The 22,323-nt window shown below is 40.8% G+C and overlaps 1 protein-coding gene across 7 annotated transcripts in view; it reads left to right on the forward strand.

Annotated features, from left to right (window-relative positions):
* The window catches only part of ptprub (protein tyrosine phosphatase receptor type Ub), a 147,002-nt gene that overhangs the window by 51,904 nt on the left and 72,775 nt on the right, over positions 1 to 22,323 (forward strand). The gene's annotated exons all lie outside the window — the stretch shown is intronic.

The raw sequence follows: 22,323 nt of genomic DNA on the forward strand, positions 1-22,323 counted from the left end.
CTATGGGATCAGAACATTGCACTTATTATTGCTGACTTGCATTATTCTCTAGCACTATGCTTTATTTTCATTGTTAGGTTGACTGCTTTTCTAAGGGGAAATAAAATGTTGTCGTGTTCTCCAGTGGGGGTGTGAAGCAACCACCGTCTGCTTTTAAACGCAGTGCCCTGTGTCCCTTTGGGACCATGAGTCATACTTCAGACGTCCCACTGGAACTGGATGTCTCTTGAGGGATTCACAAAGTGGCCCCATCTGTGCAACAGCTCTTACAAAGCATCTACATAACCATGAGACATTACACTTTACATTTCACAACCATAAAGCCTTTAATAACAATTCTGTCTGATTTGTGAAAAATATTTACAAGCTTTGTTTTATAACACATATCATTGAATCCTCTTAAAAAAGTAACTGTTCCATATACATATCAGCTGTCAGTGTGACAGAGTAAGTGTTGTATGTATCACTTAAAGTACCCCCACCATAATCGGTGTGAAAAGTGCTTTATAATAACAAAGATAAACATCCCTGCAAATTGCATGAGCTGAATTTGTATGCAGTCATTGATCCTCCGCTGTAAGACTTAATGGTTTCGGTGTACTTTCCTCGTAGTGGGTAGCAATCCAGTTGACAGGAGGGGTTCTGAGTGTGTGTTATTTTATCTCCATTTGTTGGAATAACATTGATTTGAGACATAGGATCCTCTCGAGTTGGCATCTGGTTGGGAGACTCATGAAGTGCCTTCAGGGAGGGTCCTTTAGGGAATAAAGGAATGTGGGATGAAGCAATTCAGTTCCATTCCTCATGTTCCCTCTTAATCGCCTATCCAATCCTGTCATTGTCATTCACATACTTCCTCTCAGGTGCAATTTAATTCAGCAGTGTTACCATAATAAGTCTTGTTGTGCTCAACACTCTGTCAGTAATTGATATGTAGGCACTGCTTCTGGGTGGAGCCATTTGCATTTAATCGTGTTAACTGATATGATAATGAATGTGAAAGGCCTGATGCAAGCAGAATGACTAACTGGAGATGGATGGCGATTTGAATTATACACAATAAGTAATATATTAAATCAGGTCCCAGGGGTCCACGGCTCCGTCTGCATTTGTTGCCTGTCTTTTACGGGGATCGACCCGGCTGCCTGGTATAAATAGTGTGCATCACATCTGGCATCTCCTTCTTTATCTTCCTGACATCCTCATTCTCCACACTAGCCTTAATATCTGATGAGGAGGGAGCTACAAATATGTGATAATAGACGGTAAGAGAGAGACTACATTACACATATGCCGAGATGGTGATATCTGAGGCTTTATTTTAACAGAAGTATCTGAAAATGATATCAATTATAGAATATGACAATGTTTTCAGTATGCTGTCCATCTCTTTGCTTTTAACCAGACTGCAGACAATTAGCTTCCCATGCTTCGCCAAGCTTTATTATTCTCCATTAACACATATAAAAGGCTTATTGCCTTTCAAATGAGTTATTACTGTATGAAGGGCATGGGTGAAGACAATGGATTGAAACAAAGATGAAGTAGCTGCAGTGAAGTTATGACTTTAAAACTATTTAAATATATGTTTTTGTTCAAAACATTATCATTCTTAAATGATTTAGAGAATATATATGATCATCCTATTACAAGTATTCCAAGGGCTGATTCAGTAGCCTCTGAAATGAGAGATATTCGTTTCGAGGAGTGCTTTGTGTGCTTTTATGGCATCTATACGATTACTACATTTGATTCCTCTTCCACAGCCCCAGTTATTACTGTTTTTATTGCCTCCATCAAATCTGTTCAGTACCTCCTATCTTCAGAAATATTGACTGCAATTATCCGCCGAAAATAGCATAAAACAGGGATCGTCTTTTGCGATCATGATCAAAATGTGGCTGCAGATTCCTGCTCCGGCCGCCGTTTGAAGCCTCAACAAATCCTCTGGATAAGAAAAGAAAAACTTCTTAATATTTGTATCATAAAGAAAAACATCAGAGGAGCTGTAGAGGTGGCTCAATCGTAGTCCCCGCTTTCTCTGTGCTGTTTGTAATTGCAGTGAAGAGCATGTCCCTCCGAGGAATATTTCCAGGTTGTTACAACTAATGACTGCTGGGGGTTCTCCAGTTGGAGCTGTCTGACAGCATTTGCTCAGATATTAATATCGGACGATGGGAGCGAGGGCGATGGCACGCGCTGTAAATTGGTGCCACACGAATGCAACGTATGCATGAATAAACTTGGCATGGGCTCTCGGATGCACACCATCACACATTCATACAGTACGCTGACTTATGTTTTGCATATACAGTAATTGATTTATTTAAGGAAACATGAGGCGGCCATGTTGAAGAATCATCTGCTTTGCCTCCGTGCCAGTTTATGTGAGTTCTGAGGCGATGCCATAAAGTGAAATCTAGAAGCTCTGCATCAGTTTTATTGTGACAATACAATTATGAAGTTCCTGCTCCCACTGGTATGAGGGCTGCTTCCTTGTCACCTTGCTAAGGGCCACGCTCTCTAAAGGGAGCAATAGCAAAAGCCATAATCGTAACTTCAGTGGAAACTCATATTCTTTTATACGCTTTCCTTGTAATGTTTTTCATTGCAGAGAAAACAGAGAATTTCAGTATCCAACTTGTGGGAAACATAACGTTTCAAAGTCCTGAATGATGCATCCCTCTGAAGCAAAGCGAAGCCGCAGCTCTCATCTTCTGATGTGTTTGCTTTGAGGTGGCAAGGACTGTCTGCGACGGTCCCACAAACAGCTGTGGGATTTGCACATCGCTTAACTTAATTTATTTGAGGCCTCTTTGGGAGCAGAGGAGTCGGATCACATGCACCTATTTTTACACACACACACACACACACACACACACGCACACGCACAAAATTGCACACATTTTCCATTTCACCGAGTCTCAGGCTGTCTTCAAACTGCACATTTGCGCTTGTATTTCTGCTCTTCCACAGCTTATCTCTCACTCATTTGCTCTCCTCCCGTATTCCATACTCCATTTCTGCCTAACTCTTTGAGTTTTATTTCACACCCAGCCGTTGCATGATATTGAAAATGAGATGACATGGCAGTTCTGTTCATGAGCTATGGTTGGTGCATTATGAATGCCACACAGACATGCTGCAAAAAGACCACGAGTGCTAGATCTCGTCTGCAATTCTCCAGGGAGGTAAGCTGTCTGAGGCAGTGCAGGAGTAGCTGAACACCAGCTACTGCTACCCCAACCTGTGATCACTGTACGCATGTACACCTCTGGGTGTGAGGACGTCATTTTCTTTTTATACTCAAGTGTCGGCTAGTAGTATCTACAGTATGCTACAATATGTACCTCTTCAGTTGAACTTCAGGTGCTCTGCAGTCAGACACTCCCTCACTTTACTTTTTACTGTCTCTCCTCATAATCCTGTCATCTCTTACCCCCGTGTCAAGAGAAAAACACACACAGCCAAACTTTGCTGCAGAATACATCCAGCCAATTAGAGACTAATCTAACGATGCACAACAATATCCGCAATGCACTGGCCTATCTTTTTTTAATTGAATTAGGAGAGGAGCAAAATAAAGCATTCCCTCCGCATTTCTCGGAGCTTGATTACAGAAAGCACAGACTGTTAAACATTCCAGCGGGCTGGGTCAGAGTCGTGCTATTTCCTGCTACGATTAGAGGACCAGATAACCAAGATTTATTAGCCAAACACCCCGACAATTAATTAGGAAGCGGGGCTAGACTAATCCTGTTTCCACGGGTTTCAGCGGGTCGAACCTCTTTACACTACCAAGAGGAGCAGAAGAGCACTTCAAAGACGAGGAAAGGCTTAAATGAGCTCCTACATATAAGCGTGCGTGTGTTAGATGCAGTGTAATTACTTTGACTGTAGCCTGTGTTTGTGAGTGCATGTGTGAGTATGTGTGTGTGTGTATATATACATATATATATATATATATATGGTGTGTGTTGGAATAAAACCCTGTAGGAGATATTAATGTATAAATGTGGATGGACACATGGTCCATGCCTATGGTTGTTTACAGTTGCAGGGCGCAGCTATAAATCCCCCCTCTGACGTCTTAAGCGTGAAGGTTTAGCCCACTCCCCAGTTCAAAGGCTCGTCTCTTAAGGCTGCCGGCTTTCAGGCTCGTCCCTTTTTTCCCCTTCCCTGTGGCTCTGCTGTGCTTCATCTCATGGAGCCCTCACGCCCTGGGAGGCTTGGCAGGTTGCGGGCACCACACAGAAATGTACAGTCTGCTCTCTTTGTTCGGGGCGTGCTTGGCATTTGGTCTCACAAGACCTCCAGCTCTTTAAACGCAAAACACACCAGCCAGGCAGATGGCTGAGAAGCTTTGTTTTTTGTTTTTTTTTATTAATAAGTGGAGCAAATGCCTGGCTGAAGGATCAGTAGTTCAATTGGACTGGAAATCATACAGAATCTGCAGTTAAATCATATTTTTTTTATCAGGGTTGTATTATTGTATAGTTATAGCTTATTACGCACTGAGGGGAAGTAAAGGGATACCTGAGCTTATGGTCCAAAACTCATGAGGAAATATGAATCTACTGTCATTGTGACCCACAAAAAGTTGATGGGAAAATCAGAGGCATGTGTGCCAAATATCTGCCTAACTCCGCTCTCTTCAAAATAATCCCTTTTGGAAAACTTTTGTGACACAAGTGGGCACAGTCTCAGCTCTGTCTCTGTCAGGTACATTCATTGCAAAATAGTGTCGCACCAGATGGGACCACACACATCATTCTCCCTGCAGCATCTCTCTAAATATAAATAATCATTTGGTTGATGTTGGACTCTACCCCACTGAGAGACTGGAGGGAACTCATTATACATTTTGAATCAAGTTTTCATATTTTATTAACATCTTAGAACAATAAAAGGCTAAATGATATATACTGCCACACAATACCAGGCTGAAATACTTTATCTCTACTCTCTTATACACTCAGTATTAATGTATGCATGAAATATATAGTTGTATAGTATGTCCATGGTGTCCTCGTGGGGAGGAAATCGCCACACTGACTGAGAAAATCTTAATAGAAATAAAACTCTTTGATCAACAGGTTGTACTGTGCAGCCCTCAGGTGTGAACACGGTCATGGTGTGAACGTAAAACAGCTCAAATGTATGAGTGTGCACTTAAAACGCGCACGGGCATGCTCAGCAAACCTCCTGTGGATAGAAATAGGTTAAAAACACTGTCAGCACCAGGTAGATCTCTGCGTGTGCACCTGTTCAAAACTGTGAAACTAAGGTCTTTGTGGCTTAACAAAGTTATTTCTGAGCCTTTTACTTCTGGACTGCATGTTCTGTAGAGTCAGCTGGCGGACCCTTCGGTCTCTGTCCATCTGGCTCTATTGTTGATTGCAGACAGACTGGCTGATGAGTGCAGCCTAGATGTAGCGGCAGAAGCAGGGCGCTGAGCTCGCAGGAGCTCCCTTAGGCTGGGGCTTGGCAGGGCTTTTCAGTGCTGCTCTCTCGCAAACTCTCTGGGAGCGAGCACAGCAGTCTCCACGGTTGCCTAATGGCCATGCTGCTGCTCTTCAGAGTTTGGCAGTTGACAGTTTCTGATCCTTTTTAAGTAAGAGATAAAGCCCTGGCAGACAACGAGAAGAAGTAGTCAGAGATGTCCGCAGAGGTTTGAAAACTAGGAGAGTTTGGGCGAAAAAAAAAAAAAAAAGGTTTTGTGTGCTGTGATTTATTGATTATTTTAAAGTGAGCTTTGTAAAAACTATCAGAAAGCCACTGTAGAGACGGCTACACCGACTTTTTGTAAATGTATCACAAGTTTGCATGACATTCCCTCATGGCTTGCTGCCAACAGAATCCACAGATACTGACAAGAGGATTGCAATATGCTCATGTTCAGAAGTGATTGTTTTGGTATTTCTCTACGGGCCATTTACAAGGACACACTGTAGCATCACAGTTCAAGTTAAGTAAATAACTGTTTGTTTCACCATGCGTTGAATGTATATCCAGCCCGAGAGGCTGGAGCCATGCTTGAGGACATCATCCCAATACATGACCCTGCCTAGTCCATCATCTGTGACCAGCCCTAATTAATTCCCTCAAGGTAACACGAATAATGAAGAGAAAATAACACTGCAAAACAGAATAAATCTTGGGAGATGAATATTAAAAGAATAGAACTGGAAGGAAAGCAAAAGGGCAACAGATAACATGCAGCGAAGGGAGGAGAAAGCAAGAGAGTCATGAGGAATATGGAGTCCAAATTAGTTTTCTCTGTTTCACTCTTCATTGTGTTTAGAGTGCAGAGTTGCGTACCTAAGGCTCAGTGAGTACTTGGCTGTGCTGCCTTTCTGCATTTCTGTCTTTTTTTATTTATCTTTTTACTCAACGTTTTTCTACCTTTCACATAGTCTCGTTGTCAGGACAAGGATGTCACAAAACAAACAGTCACCACAAAGAGGGTCAGAAAAAGAAAATAAATCTCACTCTGCTCTCAGCCGGCAGAGGTAGTAATCGTTGGGACGTTATACAAAAACAGAGGAAGAAAAGCACACTTTCTGCCAAGCTTTGGAAAACAGAAACCACTTTCGTGCTGAAAAAGTGCTTGTCCATTGGCTATGCTTTTCTTTATAGATGTGATTTTGTCGGCAGTGGAGAATAGTGATAGCTAACAAAAGAGGATTGCCATTTATTGCCATAGATGTGTGTCAAAGGTTCTGTACTGTTTGCATGTGTGAGAGCAAATGTAGCATCTGTCATTTTAAACAAGGTGATGTAATTAGTGGTTACAGTTTCGTTTCCATAATATTCCATTTTTGTTGCCACGCAGTAGGTGTTTGTTTCCAAACAACAGCCATTTCACATCAAGTTAATATATCTTGAGAATACTACTGTATGCATATTGAATTCCTCACTATATTTGCATATGCAGGGGCATATTTTCTCTTAACTGGCTGCACTGTGGCTCCAGTGGTTAGTCCTGTCGTTTCACAGTAAGAGTTCAAACCTTAGAGTTTTCTCTGTGGAGCCTGGGTGTTGGAGTAATGCTGCCTGGCGGTTAGGATGGGTCAAAAGCGTTGGGCAAATTTCCCTCTGAGGGTCGATAAAGTATAATTTAATAGGCCTTTTTCCACAGCAAAGATTTTTTCGTGTCATAGGAGGAAAAGCGCATGTGTAATTAATTACTATTAATGGCAGCCTTTCATTTAGTTGAGTCAGTTAAAAAAGGCACTGCTATTGTACATGCTGGCTGTGTGTACAATAGCAGTGCCTTTTTAACTGACTCAATTTGCATATTGAGACACTTCAATGAAACAGAGGCACTCTTTACAAAAGGTAATTTTGGGTTCCCTTATGTTATGGTAAAGGTTCATACCACATAACCGCAATATCCACCCGGGACTTTTTTAGCATGTCATACCTGCTTTTTCCTCCCAATGTTTCCTGTCTCGCTACATTGGTGGCTCTCAATTAAAGAAAAAAAAAAGAAAAAGGTTCAGTTCACCCAAATTTCAATGAAACCTCAATGCCCATAGTTTTGCTTTTATTTGCTCAGGTTTTTTAAATAAATCTGATATTTCTGCTTCTATATCAATCTTGATACGAAACAAGCAGCAACCTCCAAATCTGAAAAGTAAAGCCAATGCGCAAGTGCCTTAAACCTGCATTCTTTCTAATGGCCAGTGGGGGCGACACCACTAGTTCCAAAAATAAGTTTCATTGTATAGAGGTCTATGAGAAAATGACCCTACTTCTCAGTTGGTTTATTACCTCAGTAAACATGTTCCTTAAGAGTTTATGGTCTTAATCGCTAGTTCCAAGTCTTCTTCAATACAGCATGATATTGGGTACTGGGTGCGTCAGTGTTTTTGCCTTACAACTTTAACCCCTTCACAGAGTGTTTTCATCTCGTGTGACTTCTGGTTCCAAAAGACCAAGATGGTGACAAACCAAAACCATAGTTCACAAACTAACGGGCGACCTCACAGCTCACACCTCTTACATATGGTGAAATTAATATCATTAATGACGCCGACATTCCATTTAGCTGAGCCGGCTCCAGGCCTCTGGTGTTGTGCATGCGGTCTCACTGACGTGGCTTGCTAGGACAACTAATGGAATGGAGCCATCGTTAATGTGTTTATTTACACCTGTGCTTTTCCTTTTTTGACAGGCAAAAAGTATGAAAAGGGTCTATTGCTTTCACCCCCATACAAAGACATAAATGTGTGTGGAGCTCACAGCAATGACAAACAGTATTACATTTATAGGGACGACATCTTCAGTATAAAATAGTTTGAAATGGAAATGTTTGACATTGTATTTAGAAAGAGCTGTAAACTTAAAACATCTATGTAACCTGTGGATTGGAAGGGGTTGTATGTGATTGATACGTGAGTAAGAATCCTTGAATAGACCTTTTTTTTTTATTCAAAGCAGACATTTTGACTTGGTAAGAAAAGCACCGGTGTTATTATTCCATTCAGTCCCAGTAACTCATCCAAGACAGCGTGACAGTGAGCCAGCATGCACAATACCAGCAGAAGGCAAACCTTTTTCTGATGAGTGGTTTGACGTGGTTGCTCAGCCAGCCATGTTTTTTTTTTTTTTGAAATGCTTAATTTGAAGTTAATTTACCCAGAATTCACAGCAAATGATTTACACTTGTGCTTTGTCTACTGTGACATGTCTATATAGCACAGTCCTAGCTCTTTCAGGGTGCTGCACCTGACTGTACCATACCTGCACTCACTCTGCGTGAAATACATATATATGCAACTCAGATGAAAACAAAGGAACACGTCTCTAATGATTCTTTATTATTATTTACATCTCTGGAAATACCTTTAGAAAATGTCTGCAGCCTTCTTGATGGAGGCCAAGGTCAGGGCTACAGTAGCTGTCACAATGATGAGTGGTTCTTACTGAGATAGAACGTCTGCCCACCAAACAGGAGGGGATTGACAGTTAATCACAAGCACCTCTAGGATGGGCGTAACTGCAGCCTCCTGCCGTTGGCTCCAGCCTGCCTGTCATTATGATGACTCTGCGGCCTATCAGTGTCGGCCTCAGATTTATTTATCCCGCTCTAGACTGGCCTCGTCTTGAGCTGAGCTTGGCACCTGTCCATCCATCAGCCTCTAAAGTCCTCCTGTGACGCCGTGGACACAATCTCTGTTTCTATACAGCTTTATGCCGCCGCATGGCAATGCTATTGTTCACACCGTTCATTCATTGAGTACAACTAAATAAATGCTGCACAGTGTTTACCGACGTGGAGATGTGCTCCTACAATACCCATCTGCAGAGCCGCAGAGACCCTTTGTCATTGTTGGAGCACTGTAACTGTGTTTACATCTAGCAGGGAAAAAGCTGGCAGAGTTTATTGGGACTTAAGTGTTTTGGGAGGGATAGAGTGGGTTGACAACTTTGCTGATGGCACTGGTGAAGGCTCTTTTAAACAAGCATAATAATTACTAAAAAGCATGCTGAAGGCTATTTGAGCTGCATCTGTTGACACCACTATGACACGAATTTCAAGATTAGTTGTTTACATGTGTGCGCAGACCGTGCGTTTGTGTAGAGAGGGAACGAGCAGATTGTATATAGGGTTGTTTTGCTTGAATGGCTTATTATGCTGATTTATCACTGTTGAGTCTAATATCCTGGGATATAGTGTGCCTCGAGCCATACAATTAAATCACTACAATGCTGACTTCAAGCGGAGCTTTAGAAACTACAAATATCTTTCAAGTATATCTATGACAATTATGTTTTTCTCAGGAAGTCATTTGAAAAAGAATTTCAAGCATGTCAGCATTTGCCAACTGCCATTCATTTCCTCACTTGACCATCTCATTAGCTTCATGTCAAGTCAGATGACCAAACCATGGCGTGCCTTATTATGCGGCTGCGCCCTCCATCCCTGGGCGCCTCTCAGTTTACCACAGGGGCATGTCGCCATGCTGACTTGTTAATGGGATCAGTCATTGATAACAAGGAGCTAATGAAAATCTAATCAGAAAAGCCTGTTGCTGGATTGTCTTCTCCTTCTGTGAATGTCACAGACACAACGCCGCTCTGCCTCTCCCCTGTGTCCAGTGAGACAAACTTCCGTCTCAGGTCTCATTAGCCGATATGATTTGCAGGTTCATCCTCGAGAAATTTAATATTCATGTATTTATTTATTCACTCATTCATTTTCTCTACCTATTTAATCCGTTTTCACTCCCGTAGGGGCTAGAAATTACCCACAGGCTGTATCAGAAAACGACTGAGAAGCACTTTGAACAGGTTGTCTTTCCATTGCAGCAATGTCAAATGTAGCTTTTCTGTTAGTAGGGACATAAAGGAAATTAATTAATGGAGCCCCATTAATTGTTCCTCCTGGGGTACTGAGAGGCAGGACAAAGAGTAGGTCAAGGCTAAGGCCAAAATAATGTTTTAAGCATCCCAGCAGAGAAGGTCATAGATCTGTACACGGAGCGTTACACCTATACTAATTTATATCTCAACAGTTGAGGAAATATAGACCATTCTGATTAGCATATAGCTGGACTGTCTTGATGGGGGACAATGCGTTTCTTCTTCTTTATCCATGGCAGTACTGCTCAGGGGAACCTTTAACTGGGATGAAGCCCTTAAGGCCTGGATGCTGCAGTGAAACTAAATGGGCAGCCTTTACAGAGGAATGTGTGAATGCCCTGTAGGCGTTAAATGTAGGGCAGCATATGTGTATTGTCTGGAGCCGTAACGTCGGAGAGTTGCACCTGAGTTTAAACATATGCTCAGCGGTTATTCTAACATGCATGTAATTAGATATTATGTAAATGTTAATTTATGACTGTGTCCACAAACACTAGATTTAAATGCAAAACCAAGTGGCTACATAACTCATTAAGTACAAACTGTGCACAGATACAAGTGAAGGCATAACAAGGCTATGTTTTTCTTCTTTCCTTCAATAATGGCTATTCAAACATAAATAAAAACAGAATAATTCAGACACCAAAGACGAAGAAGAATTAAATGATAAATCATTTCTTCTTTTTTTATCTTCTGTTGGGCTCCATATAGTTGATGTCCCTACAGTGTTGCATGAGACGTGAGAACACTGTTGTAACTCCTGTTTTAACGTTAAGCTGATATCCCCCTGAGTGTTGACCCTAGACTCTCCTTTTATTCTAAAGCAACACGCCTGTAAATTCCAGTCAGTTAAAGATATTATTATACACTTGAAACTGAAACAGGAAAATGTTCCTATTGAAATCTGACCACATTTTGCTGCTAAGCTTCCAATTTCTCTTAACACTGTCTTGTGATGTCCTCTACTTTTATTCTCCTGTTGCTCAGAGGTATCTTCTCTCTGCCCTTTCAATTGTCAGTCTGGTTGAACCAATGTACAGATGTTGGTCCCCAAGGTTAGAGCAGAACTAGGATAAATCTTTAAATACGCTGTTCCCTTCTTCCTGAAATAACGTACAGAAGGACCTGAAATTGCCAGAGCTGATCACTATGGGGGAGTTTTAGTCCATTTTAAAGGATCAAGAAAATAGCACTCTTTGACGATGTAATTGCTCTTAATCTCTTGCTGAAATCGTTTTAAAATTGTGCCTGTTTTATGCATTATCTGTTTTTAATATTGCAAATTAACTGGATATTGTCCTCATTTGTAGCGTGTCTGTTTGTATTGTGTGTAATTATTTTTGTAATAATGTTTACGCTGCCCCCTGGTCAGGTTACTTTTGAAAGAGAGATTTTAATCTCAATGAGATTTGACCTGCAAATAAAGGATTTATATTGTACAGTGTTTTGTTCTCCATGTACAAAACATTACATTTTTTGCAAACCCCCTCATACAAAACATCTATTTGTAAAGTGGATTTTCTACAACCTAAAAGCATTAAAGAACATTCAGAAATATATAATAGTTCTCTCAGTCCACTGGATTTACCCAATCAAACTTTTGCAGCAGGCGTTTCCAAACTTTTGAACGGCAGTTTATGTCACTCATCTAATGGAGACAATACCCTATCTATTGATCATGACGGATGTTGATATTTAAAGATCTTTTGACCCACATTGAAGCACAGCACTTATCAATATTGTATTTGCTGTTATGGAAGCTCTTGGCTAATTGTGCTATAGGGAGAATGCATGTCTTTCCTGGATGTGTGATGTGTTCTCCGAGGGTGAGGACTGGCTGATAAAGTGCCTCTGAGTGCTGAAGGGCGAGGTATATGGATTTCTGCAACACCCTGGAGCCACAGCTCAGTAGGTTGACAACAAGGTCCCCGCCTATTTCTCAGCATGTTCAGCGTGTGTATTTTCTCAGCTTTTCTGTCCTCCAAGTATGTTCCAGACGGAGGCAGTTAACCACTGTGTCATATCACAGCTGTTCGTCAGCTGCACGCTCCTAAATGTGAACCACAAGGCATCAAATTCGTATAGTAGAGAGGCACAGATGCAAATAAGAAAGGTATTTGCAGGTGACTGGAACAATAAACATGAACATTAGAATGCTATCTCCATACTCTTTCCATATCTTAATTATAAAAACTCCCCTTTTGATTATCCTGCAGTTAATTTATGATGCCACTCTCAATCGGCTTAACAGAGTTTATTGCTGGCCTGGAGGGCCCTATAACATGTTCATTCTGCAGAACAGCAGTATGGGCTTGCACTTTGACCAGACTGCTAATGGTGATGCATGGCTCATTGGTGAGCAACTTTTTTAACAGACCGAATGGAGACAAAATTAATCAAGGCCTCTTGGTTATCTAGTTTGTCTGTCTGGGATAGAGGTTATAGCCTGACCACATGGTTGATTACATCCCTGAGCAACCTTTAAGCCCCAGGGGGTGATTTTAACCTGGTTGTCATGTGTGCCCACACGCTGTCATAGAACACACGGTGCCACAAAACCTAGCTCCTGTAAACTCAGCAAGGAGATGAAAAACAACATTTTCACGGGTACGGAGTAAAAGGGAAGGACCTAAACGCAGACGACAGGATGAGGATACCGAAAAGCGAGCTTTATTTAACAAAGCTTAAGACAAAAGATATAAAGCAAAAACTGAACAGGCTATCATAAGCTGAAATGCAAAAACTAGGAAGGAAACGATGGCATGAGGGATTCAAAGACACAGCATGATACATGCATGACACTAGGTAACATGGCCGCGAACACAGCATGACTAACCATATCAGGTCACATGGGAGAAGGGGAAGACGAACCGACAAGGAACAGTGAGACAGACAGTTATATATACACACAGACACTAATCACAAGAGCGGGACACAGCTGGAGGAGGCGGGCAAAGGCACAAGGGCAGGGTGATTGGACACAGGAGGATCAAATCAACAATCACAAAAGGAGGGAAAACACAAAGACAGGGAAGTAAAACCTAGACATGACACAAAGGGGAGTGAACTTTTCAACATAAAACAGGAAGCAGTAAAAGCAAGATCATGACACGAGTACGAGCTGTCCTTTAAACATTTTTGCAATACACTCACTCAAACTATGATAAATGTTTACCCAGGTCTTATTTTAATATGACTGTGAGATGGGCTCCATTTAACCAAATATTAGTCTCATGAATTTTAACAGTGAATGCATTAAAAGACATATTTGCAATTATTCTATTCATTTGCATTTCTGACAGAAATAATCTCTTTTAATGACTTATTAATTTCAGTCATATGGTTAAGATCTAGGTAAGTATGTGAAGGATTTTCTTTTGGTGCTTTCTGGACTTGCAGCAGACACCACCTCTGTCTGTTTGTCTGTAGTCAGGATGGACAGCTGGTGCAACAAAGTCGCCTATTCCTGAACAGGAAATTGTATTTGCTAATCCTGAGTGACTCCTGTGTTGATTTGGCTGGAAGCTTAGAAATAACTAGTTCCACTATTTCAAAAAATGCTTTGTCCTTATTAAGACTTGCATATGGTTTAGGCTACAGCACAGTTGGTCACGCGTGCAGCATGCCATGCTGAGAGTATGCAGGACTACAGTGGGTGGTTACTCGTAACAATATCCAACTTTATTACAGGAACACTTTTTGTAGTGCAGCAATTTGTGTGTGAGGTGAAGAAGGAGCACAACTGTGTGGACTCACATTTACTATAAAGTGCCCTAAAAGATTCCCACAATTGGATGAAAAAGAGCAGCGTCTATGCCATGTGCACTACTGTCTGCTAATAATGCAATAGTTGTTTTTGACACAGCCCAAAATAATGTTGTGGAAGTTGCAATAGGTGATGACAAACAGACTAGGGCATATAATAAGTGTACATCTTCCTTCCCTCCCCCCTCTCTTGTGTGTCCACTCATCTGCCTCTCTTCTGGGAAAATCTGGCAGTTGATCCTGAACTGCCTGGAGGACAATTCAAAAGGTCAATGCAAGCAGACTGTTGAGAAAATGCACTTTTCCTCTTTCCCCCCTCTCTCCTTGGAAAGAAGACAACAACACTTGCTGACGTGGCCTCATCTCTCTTAAATGCTGGAAGGCACAGTCTACTTTCGACAATAGCACCACTTGTATTTCATTTATTTTCTGCTCAAACATCAGTCCTCACTTGGCCCCCTTACTCCCTCTCTCACTCTCCATTTCTACCCTGTGCTGTGAGTACCAGGCTGTCCCCAGAGGCGTGGGTAATGGTCTACTGGCCCCTTACTTGAGGCGATAAAGACCCGCAGAGAAACCAGTCGCAGCTCTGGCTTAGAATGATAAGACAAAGTGAAGAGCAGAAATTGAGGATGGCTTGTTAGGAGTGTAGACAAAGGAAAAGCACTGGTAAAAGGTTTAGAGTGCCCCGTGGCGCCTAATTCAATACTTTCCTTTCCGTCAACCTTTGGTCCGTTTTTGCATTTTAAATTAGATCTTGGAGAACAGAAGTCAAAAAATAAGGTCACGGTGTATAGATGACTCAAAAATGTTTTGAAATGAAGTCCATGAAAAAGGATAAGTTGATGAAGTGCACACTGTTCCATTATTAACATTTAGAAATAAATGAGATTTCATTTAAAATTGATCTCTGGTCAATGAGAAATACCACAGCCAGAGGCGGCGGATAGTTTCGTGGAACAGAAAATGTCGATACCTATTGTACACGGCTTTGAATATTTTAAAGTTGCAGGTAAGAGAAGCTACTTGATGGATGACGACGATGATAATGAAAAATTATATGAAAGGGAGAGAAGGAGTATGACAGAGGTGGAGCTGTGAATGATAGAATGTGTGGGGGGGGTGAAAATGAGATTAGGTTCTGCACTTCAGGTGGTGTGTCAGCCTTGGGAATGGGAAACCTGTCAGTCCTTCATGCCCTGATGCAAAGCTGCTAGGCTGCTTTATTGATTCAACTGCAATGGAGAAGGCTCCTTTGCAGCCAACACCAATGTTCTCACTTGTCTAACATTATTGTGTGTGTGTGTGTGTGTGTGTGTGTGTGTGTGTGTGTGTGTGTGTGTGTGTGTGTGTGTGTGTGTGATCTGTTACAGTAAATGTCACATTTCTATTCTAGAAATTAAAATATGCCATTTGATTTATGAGAGTCTTTGCAACATCACGGAATTGACAGTTTGCTAAACCACGCCCCTGAACAGTGATTGTCCAATCATATCTTAGCAACCGTATCTAGGCACGGCAGGTCTGTCAAGTTTTGGATTTCTCCACGTGTTGTTTCCAGGTGCTGTTATGAGAGTGACACTCTGCATTTAAAGAGTTTGTAATGTGGTGTATTTTTAACCTTTCCGAAACCATCAGCAAAAGTGTCTCATGAAGCTGATGTTAGCCTAATTAACTTGCTACCGGGTATTTTCAGTATGTTCTGACTCTCATGTCCTGAATACGAGGGTTAGTGTATCTAACCAGAAACAACCCAATCTAAAAAGTAAATTAGACGGAAGCACATTACGCCACACTGGTGGATCAATAAGTTCCCAAGCAAATATGAAATCTGACCAATATCTGAATAGTTTTAAAAAGCAATAATTTCCAGGACAGCTCTAAGTTTTGTTCTGGTTTCCGAAATTTTAATAGGTGTATTAGTAGCATCTGTCATCACTTTTAATTTATCAAAATTAATTCAAATAAAATCAGCTACAGCAAAATGTCTACTATAGTTATTTGGAGGAAACAATGTGCTGCTTTGCTTTTTGAGTATAAGGTCAGCCTCAGATTCCCAGTAGGAACCCTGTCATTGTGTGTCATTGTGATAAGTCGATTAAGTCTGTGTGATGTGTTATTATTGCACCGTCCCTGTGTGAGATGTTCCATTAGGAAGGGAACTTGTTCATCCTCTCAACGGGCTTCCTTTTATCAAAGCCTCCATCTTTTTTTTTTCCCAGGCTTGTCTTGAATTATCCTTAAGGTTATTTGGGCAAAAAAGCACACCAACTAATAACTATTAGTCATTTACTTTGTACAGTGAAGGCCAGTAAACACATTAATGTCTGGTGTTAGCGACAAGGTGTTTATGTCTGTGATTGTAGCGTCTTCCGCTGAGAGCTCTTATTGTGCTCTGAACAATTTCACTACATGAAGAAGCAATTTTACATTTGTGAGCCGGTTTTCTCAGAGGGAGACCAAACATCAGGGGAATGACAGCACTAATGTGCCTTTCAGGGAAATGGCCAGAGCTCCACTTTATTTACTCATTTGTACTGAAGGTTATTGCAGACAGCAGCAAATAAACAGACAGTTTGAGGACATCAGACCTTCAAAGATTTTGTCTGAAATCCCATATGACCTTTTTTGAACAGTCAGGGCAGATTGAAGGCACCTGGTGAAAAGACCAGCATCAAGTCCAATGTGCTGCGAGCTGGCCAGTAATGATACAGCAAGCAGCATCAAGGACGCATCTTAAACTCTAACACAGCCATTGATCCCATTAAATTCAGACCTCTGACCCCTCTAGTTTCTTGTGTATTTGAGATTACTTGGACTCTGGCCTATGACATCAAAAGCACAAAGTTTTGCTGAATGAGTCAGACAGAGAAAGGATCGGGTAAATAAATAGAAAAAAGATCCTTCCTCTTTCATCTTACTTGTTTCCCCTGTTCTTTTCTCATTTTCTCCCATATAAAAAAAAACTCAGTCTTATTTGCCCTTTCCCTGTTTGTGACCTCACTTAATGTATACATGCTGCACAGCCACACTCTCTGTTGTGGCTTCCCACAGATAGTGTCACCTCCAGCCTGTGACCAGGTTGTAGTCCGGCAGTTCTCCTTATGAATTATGATGCGCTGGATCAGTCCTAATCTTGTTATGGATGTTCTTTTGTCCTTGGGGGGAGCATCAATGGATGGATGGACCTTTATCAGATTTCCCAGTGCTACGGAATATAATTCATGAATAAGGTGCTGTCTTGGTGTGTTGGGGGCATTCATGGCAACACTAAAGTTTGTTCTGATTAGTTAACTAATTTTTCCAGCATTTACCTTTTTTAATAAAAATATAAACCTGAAAGAAATTTACATGAAGAGGAGGCGGAATCAAACAATGACAAATATGTAAAATAAAATAAAAGCTTGGATACACAGGGAAAGATGTGATCTGTGCGCTTTAAAGGGTGAGCTAATGAAACCAGGAGAGCCATCAGATAAAAGTGGGCTTGGTTTGGATATAGCCTGAGACGTACGTAGTTTAAAACCTTAGGGCCCTTGGTAATCAGGCAATTTGTTGGAACAACGAGGAGACCTCTATCTTTAGGCTTCCCTGAGACGCTAGTGGGATTGACATATCTATAATGTAGCTGGGAGTCTGACCGTGTGGAATGTTAAAAGTTATCCGTCACATCTTAAAATCAATTCTAAAACTTACAGACAAGGTAGTTTCTTGTCCTCTACGCTTTGATAAGATAGAGGTGAGCGATTTACTTCACAAATTAAAAACGATAAAGCCAAAAAATATCCCTAGTGAGGTACAAACGTTAAGAAAATGTAATTAGCAAATATGTTTTGATCGAGTTGAATGTCTATGACCTTCAGTAACAGCAAACTATGGCTGTTATTGACACATTTTCAAATGAACTGTACAATTACACAAGAGGATTATTGAACATATTGCCACTAAACCGCATGCTAGCATCGGTTAGAAAAACAAAGAGATTGCCAGAACTTTCCTGGAAGACAAATGAATAAAAGCTTAAGTGCTGATGAAATAGTGAAAGTTACATTCCATGTGTACAATCTTTGACCTAATGATAATAATGGCTGACAACTTCCAGTTGAGTATGACACGGTGGGGAAAAGGTGAGGACCCAAATGCAAGACGGCAGACGAGGAGATTAACAAAAAGAGGGCTTTATTCCAAAAAGCTTACTAAAGTACAAAATAAGCCAAAAAGTAAAACTTTAAACCCAAACCAGGACGACGCGGGAAGCACGAGGAGACATCTGCAAGGGTGACACTTAGATGACGAACTGACAAGGAACACTGGGACAGACAGGGATATATACACACAGACACTAAACGAGGGGAACGAGCTGGGGAAAAGAGAAGCTAAAACACAAGGGCAAGGTGAAAGGACACAGGAGGAACAAATCAACAATCACAGAGAGGGAAACACACAGACAGGAAGTACAACTAGACATGACATAAGGGGGGGACATAAGGGGGAGTGAACACTTCAAAATAAAACAGGATATACAAAATCCCGATCAAGACAGAGGAGTACTTTTCAGATAAAGCCAAGGATTCGTAAGTGGCAGTACAGCGTTATTACTTTGTGTGGGCTTCAGTCACTCTGACTCTTTTTTTCATCTCCCCAGCTTCTTCTGAAGATGTTATTTAGAGTGTCTGCATCTCAAGGTAGAGATACATTTACTGACCTTAAGGTTAACTAGGCTATTACTGAAGCAGGATCCATCCTCTCAATTGTGCGCATTTGCTGCTTATCTGTTTTATATCATTAAAATGAAATACAATATCTATTATTATTATTAGATATAGCATTGTGTACTGTTGGTCGAACAAAACAAACAACAAAACAAACAATAACCTTGGACTGGGGGGGGGGGTGCGTGGCGGAAATGTCTTTTAGTTTGCGAAACACAGCGGAGGAGGGAATGTGAATGGCAAAGCAAAAACAAAAATTGTAATAGAAAAAATAAAAATAAAAATGTTGCGACCCCCCTGCAGTACTTCCGCGGACCCCCTGGGTGATGATGTGTCATCACGTGTTCACGTCATGTCAAAAAACTTATAAAATAAAATAATAATAATATACAATATTAAACAAGACTGTCATTGACATCAGCGAACGCAGCGTGGCGAGTGTAAAAAAGAGAAAGGTGGATGCGGAATGTTGCACTTTCCAGGAGAAATGGACGAACGATTGTTTATCTGTGGAAGTAATAGGCCAGTGTGTCTAGTTTGTGCGGACACACTTGCGGTGATGAAAAATAATCTTGCGTCATTATCGCATGAAACATGCCGAACTGCACGAGCTGAGAGGATGAGTGCGTTTGGATAAAGTTAACGCTCTTCGGCGGAGTTTGGCCCAACAAGCAGCTCTCTGCAGAGTGTAACATGAAAACATGGACAGATAGAGAGGTAGACCACCACACCAAGAACAGACTATTCCACCACTGCCATTTACAATACTCACTTTTTATAATTTGTGCAATTATCACTGCCATTTACAATACTCACTTTATTTTCTATCAACCACTTGGTACTTTTTTATTCTATGTAATTATTGTTTATTGCCTTTTTACTTCATATGTTCTTTTGCTGTGACAAGATACATTTCCCCGTTGTGGGACTAATAAAGGATTGTTTTCTGATAAAACACAAAGATACATGGATAAAAAAGTACCTTTTTTGCACAGCATAAAAGAAAGGTGAAATTAATGGGCTGCGTCTTAAAATGTTTTGCAGAGGTTATGAGTTCAATAATTAGTATGGCCCTCGAGGGATGTTGTAAAAAATAAAATGGCCCTTGATAGGAAAAAGCTTCCCCACCCCTGGTCTATATGAATACATTTGAATAATTATAAGCCAACCCAATCATTTGCTTGTCTTCTATTTGTTTCCCTTTTTTTTTACCCATAGAACATTTTTCTAAAGAACCATATTGTTGGTTCCAGAGACAAGACTTTGCGAAATACTCAGAACTAAAATTATGCATAATGTGCATATTGAATGGGCTGCCATAGATTATCTCTCAGTATATCAGCATTACTGCACATAATGTGTCCAGGACCTCAATATAATTTGCCACAATGTTTAATTCATGGGCATTTCCATTTCCATACATCATGTGCACTCACATGCAGCCCCTTATTAATTATATGACTTCACCTATCTTCGATTTGAATCTCAAAAGAGGTTAGAGGTGGCGGAATGACTGCTCCGCCACATTATAGTAACTTGCAAAGTCAACAGAAAGGTGTTAATGATGTCTATTTATAAAACAAGGGGCACCCATGCAGGATATAACCAGCAGTGAGGACACTACGGCCCTTTGCTATTATTGTATGAGTCCCTTGTGGCCCTGGGGGGTGCAGGAGAGGAGACGGATTCTCAAAGATCTAATTAAGCAAAGCGAAATGAGAGTGCTGAGATCCTCAGCCTGGGACAAGACACAAATCAGTGGCTGTTGACAGAGTGCCACAGGGCAATGGGGCTGAGAGGCCGCTACTCTAGCCTCCAGATAATGACCACCCCTACTTCACCATGCTCCTCAGTCTAACTTTCTTTATAGCTCGGGGTTAAGGGTTGTGAATCTCAATCTCATTATGTAAAACATCAGCCTGTGAATGTGGGCGTTTTGTCTTATTTGCACTTAAAGAGGTAATTAGTGTTTTCTCAGTAGCTGGGTGGTGCTGGAGAAGAGGCAGATGACTCCATCGGGTGTCTCGTTTTGCACTAAGTCAATGGAGAGGAAGAAAAAAAAGCGACTTTGTCTATGCCTGAAGAACAATTAAATGTTCTTTACTTATAACTCCTGGTGGATTTGGATGTAGGATGTAAAGAATTTATCCGTCTGCAAATTCAGCATTCACATACTATTCCATGGGAGTGCAGAATAAATGTCTTCAGGACACCTGGCGCCAAGGCTGTGACTGTCTGGTCTCTAGAGCTCATCTCTGACTGAGAACAGAAAGACCTTGGAGTACAAAGACAACAGGCTTGATTATGTGAGTACACGGGAAGGTCTCTCAACATTGTTGTGCTAATCACGTTAGCAGGCACAGACTCAAGGCGGGACAGATGCTAGGCAAAGGGCAATGGGGTTATGTTATCCTGATTAGAGGAGGCTTTGGGGGTTTTTGTGAATCTCGTCTTCTACCTCAGCGTCACCTTGCAGTGGGAAAACTGCCATCAGTTCTTTCTTTCGCTCAGTCTACTTTTCCTTTCTTCTCTCACTTGTGTCTCTCTCCAGTATTCACTAGTGCCCCAGCCAGCACCGATTGTGTCTTTTTATTTAACAGGGCAATTTTTTCCCCAGTTATCAACCGCCCACACATATAACGATGAGTCATTTTTTCTTCTTGTGGATTCACCCTGCTTAAAGTGGTTAAAAGCAAATTTGTTCCTTTCTGAGATGTTTTACAAGGTTCATGTGACTATGCTTAACACAAATCCCTGAGTGGCTCATACACAAACCTTCACAATTTATCTGTAAATCTAGTAACAGTTGAAAAACCTGTGCTAGAGACATTCATGTTGATAATGTGGTTAAAAAGCTGCAGATAAAACTTGGCTTTCTTTATAGAAATAGAACCTCTCTCCGTCGATGAGATCAACACTGGTATATGTTTATTTCTAAAACAAAGTGCTCCTAAACAAATGACCAATTTACATTACTTCACGGTTAGATCTCATGGTAGGTAAGAGCTTGTCAAACTCGCTCTCAGGAATGGATTACACTGCATGTGAACTCTAAACTTGGCAAGGCTGATTTTAGATTTTGTGCTCCGGACTTGTAGAATAACCTACAAGTAACACACTTTATATATTAATTCTCTGATAAAATGTATAAAAATATAATATATATAATATACTGTATATATGATATCCTTATAAATCTTAATGTCAATTGTTTTAACTAATGCTGATGTTCAGGTTCTTCTTTTCTTTTCTTTTCTTTTCTTTATATTGTTATTTCTTTTTGTTTTTTTGGTTGCCTAATATAATCTCGGCATCATTAAAAATATCTTCCTGACAAGTAAATAAAGATTGAATGAATGAATAGTCACAATACAAAGATTGATACTAGCTGATTAACTTAATAATCCATGTATATTGAGTAACTGTCCCATTCAAATATGTGAATCTTACCATATAATAGACAATGCAACCTTTT

This window comes from Cottoperca gobio, chromosome 16 (assembly GCF_900634415.1).
Source record: "Cottoperca gobio chromosome 16, fCotGob3.1, whole genome shotgun sequence".
Taxonomy (NCBI): domain Eukaryota; kingdom Metazoa; phylum Chordata; class Actinopteri; order Perciformes; family Bovichtidae; genus Cottoperca; species Cottoperca gobio.